Here is a 4553-nt window from a genome sequence, read left to right on the forward strand (position 1 = left end):
AAATCCAGGAGTTTCCAAAAAGACAAAGAATTGCAAGGATGTAGACAAAAAATATTTAAAAACCCAAATAAAATTTTAAAATAAAATAAAAATAAAATTTAAAAAAAGGAAAGTGACCTAAAACATCTCCTTTGGATCCTGTGATTAAGAATTTTGTATGGCTCAGTTTGGAAAACAAATTCAAATTCCATTTTGCCACATGGAGATCCTGGACTTTACTTCCTTTTAAATGCCCAAATCTGAATTGCTGCTGCAAGCTTTTAAATATCCTTTCCCTCCAAAATTATTCCTTGCCCAACATCCCTGGTGGGATCTAAGAGCCACATGGATGTGGCACTTGGGGACGTGGGGCAGTGCTGGGATTTGCAGGGCTGGGGAATGGCTGAATTCCAAGATCATGGAGGGCTTTTCCAACCTGAATGATTCCACGATTCAGGAACCAAGCAGGAGAAGTTTGTTGTGGCCCAGCAAGGCCCTGAGGTGACTCCAAGAACTTTCTCCCAGCCTGGAAGGAAGATCCTACCCTCCAGCAGCTGCTTCCTTTCAGTGCTGTGATTTCTCTCCTGCACATCTGGCAAATTCTTCACCCCCTGCCCAGATTTTTCCTTGGTTTACTCTGCTTTTTTTAATTTTTTTTTTTAGATTTATCCTTTTGTAGTCATTCTTTTAATTTATTGAGAGCACCAAGGGCTCACATCTGTGTTTGCAGAAGGCACCCAAAGAATTACAGCAGGAACTGCAGTTATTCTATGCAAATTCTCCAATATATGCAAAATCTCAAATTCTTGACATCTTTGAGTTTTCTGGGAAGAAAATGGGGATCATATAGCCCATTTTTGGGGGAATATATGTTTTACCTACACAGGTTTCCCCTCAGGTAAAATAATCTGGTTTTTTCTCCCCATTTAAAACATCTTTGAGCCACACGTGTCCAAGGACAGAGTGTATTTACATATCCCAGTTCTGGCTGCTGGAAATCCAGTTTGTTTCTCCCTCGGAAAAGTCCTCTCCCATTTTATCCCATTCAATCAACAGAAAATTATTAACAGGTTCAAAACCTCCTGAAAACACACAAATCTTGTATTTCACCTGAACAGAAGCGTTGGAGAAAATGCATATCAAGCTGTCTTTAGAATTCCCCAGAATCATGGAATTGTTAAGGTTGGAAAAGGCCTCCAAGACCAAATCCAACCATTAATCCAGCACTGCTAAATTAGGTCCAAAATCACCACATCCACACATTTTTTGAACACTTCCAGGGACGGTGACTCCACTGCTGCCCTGGCAGCCTGTTCCAATGCGTGACAACTCTTTTGGTGAAGAAATATTCTCTAATATCCAGTGTATCCCTGGTACAGGAAAGGTGCATTCCCTGGATGGGATTGGGTCTTTTTTGCTTCACTGCTATCACAGAATTCCAGAAAGAGTTCGGTTGGAAAAGCCCTCCAAGACCATCAAGTCCAGCCAGTGAGCGATGCCCACCTTGTCCCCAAGCCCAGAGCACTGAGTGTGCCACATGCAGGAATTCCTTGGGCACCTCCAGGGATGGGGACTCCAAACCTCCCTGGGCAGCCCCTGCCAAGGCCTGAGCACCCTTCTCCATGGAGAAATTCCTCCTGAATACTACGAGCTGGTCTAGTAGAAGGTGTCCCTACCCATGGCAGGGTGTTGGAATGAGATGAATTTTGAGGTCCCAATCCAATCCAAATTTTTCTACAATGATTCTATGGACTCTGGGATGATCCCAGAATTCTCTCATAAAAATACATCACCAGAAAGTTACTTTGACCTACAGAAACAAAATTTGAAGAAAAATATTGGAAGTAAATTAATTTCTGAATATTTTCCCCCTCAGTCCCATTTTTCCAGCTATGAAACCCTTGTGCCACCGAATGTATTTTGGTCAGTGTTTGGTCTGTCCAAACACCTCCAGAAGAAAATGTCAATCCAATGTTCCCACCACCACACAGAGGGGATTTTGTTGGAGTTTTAATGAACCCAGGGAGGTTTGCTGTGAAGGAAGCAAACACATCCACACCACATCCAGCTGCACTGTTGGGGGGATTTCAGGACTGTTTCACCTACAAATACTGGTCTGGTGGACAAGGTGAGGATCAATCACCTTGGAGACCTTTTTCAAGCTTTGTGATTCTGCGATAGTAATGAAATTAAAAAGACACAGATCTTCCCCTGGAAGAGCTGCAGATGAGCACAAGTTCCAGTGAAATCCATCCTCGTCTTCCATCAACAAGCAGCCTGCTTGACCACAATTCCTTCAGTTCCGAGTGACTGCCAAGGTACAATTCCCTGTGTCCTCTTAAAAGCCTATAAGGTGCAAGATTGACACAGGGCATCATAAATCTTCTGCTTAAGAAGTCCCCATAGCTCAAGGACTTGAAGCTTATTGTATTTTCTTCCCCAGCACAAATCAAAGCCCCACCTTCCATCTTAACATTCAAAATCTATTCCCAGCGAGAAAACAACTTATTAGTAAACAACCAACATTTCCCACAGTGAAAACAATTTATTTCCCACCGAGAAAACAACTTGTGAGCAGAAAGCAGACTGGAAAGGCAATCTGGGTTCTGCAGAGCAGCAGCTCATCAATAACACCACTTTCAAAACATGCATTATAACGACCTCTATTAGCACGAGCATGGGATGGGGCACTGCATCAAATGCCGACATTGCTGTGACTCCCATCCTGACAGGAAAGCCATTTTAAACCCCCTAATGCTCCATGTGTAATCCTGACCCACCTGGAAGTCTCGCTTTAGAAACTGGGAAGCGAAGCCTGGCGTGTTTACATCTCAAATAGGCTCCCCAGGAAATGGAGCCATCAAGGACAAATCACAATTTCCATTTTTTATTCCACCAAGATTGCCTGAATAATATAAAGACTACTCTCAGAGCATGATTAAAATTAAGGTGTGGAGCATAGAGGTGTCCCAAGGTATGCTATAAAAAGGAGAGATAAAAAGGAGAAAATTAAAGGTATCACGTTAACCATGAGTTCACCTTTTAGTGCAGTAAAAATGAGCTAAATGAATCTTTTAAAACAAATAAAAACACGAAAAAAGAATCAAAGCAGGCTTGAAGTCAAGTTAGATGCTAGAAGTCACGATTAGAGATTCAAAATGGTTTTGAAATAAAAAATTGCTAAAATTAACTGTCTTTTTGTTGACGGGAGCTTTGCTCCCTCAATCCACACCCTGCATTCCCCCAGCCCCAGCTCCCAGGAGCTCCTGGTTCTCCTCTGTCGAGGCTATCCATGAGTGTTCCCATGTTTGTGCACCACACATGTTTATAGAACTATTCATCATTTCATTCCATCCTGTCCAGACTCACTGAGTGCTCCTTGAAGCAAGACAGCTTCAAGAAAGATTTCAAACCAGAGGAATTAAACTCGCAATGCACTGGTACCTTTAAGTAAAGTCATTCAAGAGAGAGGGGTTGTGATGCATCAAACACAGCATGTTTTCAAAACTCAAAGTAGTCTTTTTTCTCCTAATTTTTATTTTTTTTTTAGGAGGAAAGGAAGAATTCCTCTTCCACCCTTACTTTGCATTCTATAGGTCTTGTACCATTGACTCGGATGTCCAACAACTGCAAAGGTGCTACCAACAAATTTGAAAAGTAATAAACATATGAAAAAATAATTCAAAACTACATTAATTAGTGCTCCCTTCATTAGGCATCCCAGTTGTGAACCAACTGTAAATTAGGACCTCCAAATTTTATCCCAGAAATCTCACCCCAGCACAGAAGTCCTGGTATTCCTTAATCAGGGAAAAGGACAACATTCACATTCAACATTCAGAGAATGTGGATCACATAGAACGAAGCAGGAACTGTTCTCTGACTTGGAAGTAGTTAATAAAAATAAACAAAATAATAAAATCAATACTGCCCCGTTTTTCCAAGTGTCTATGGATGAGCACTTTCCAACCCTGAATTCCCAGCTGGCACAGGGATGACCCAACATAAGGCATTGTCTCAATGGTCTGAGCAGACCCAGATCCCACAGTCCCACCGTTCCCAGCCTCTTTGGCACAGAAAGTCTCCGCACTAAAGCCAAGCTCCTTCCAGAGCCATGCCAAGAGCTGGGAAGCTTTGAGGCAGGGATGAGTCAGGGAAAGCAGGAGCAAGAAGCTGGTGCTGATCAGAGGTGTGATTTATTTCAGGCTGGCAGCTCAGGCAGCTCCTGTTTTCCTCCAACCTGTTCACTTGATGGATGGGGCCTGGCAGGAGGAGCCAGGGAAGCTCGGGAGGTGACAGCAGCTTGCCCTCAGGGCACGTTTGGGTGATGAACCAGAAGGACCCAAGCAGCCTCTGAGCAGAGGGAGGGAGACTGACTACAGGAAAGGGAAAGACATCCAAGAAACAAACTGCTTTTACCACAAAGAGTGAATCTATGGCAATCTCTGACTTTCCATCGCTTTAAAATTGATGTTGGGCAAGATCAGAAGGAGGCCTTTTACAATTTTTATCTTTTTCCCACTGTGTTTCATATTGTGGAGGCTGAGCTTTGTTCAATGGAATCTCTCAGTGGG

This window comes from Corvus brachyrhynchos, unplaced genomic scaffold, assembly GCF_000691975.1.
Source record: "Corvus brachyrhynchos isolate BGI_N302 unplaced genomic scaffold, ASM69197v1 scaffold544, whole genome shotgun sequence".
Classification (NCBI taxonomy): domain Eukaryota; kingdom Metazoa; phylum Chordata; class Aves; order Passeriformes; family Corvidae; genus Corvus; species Corvus brachyrhynchos.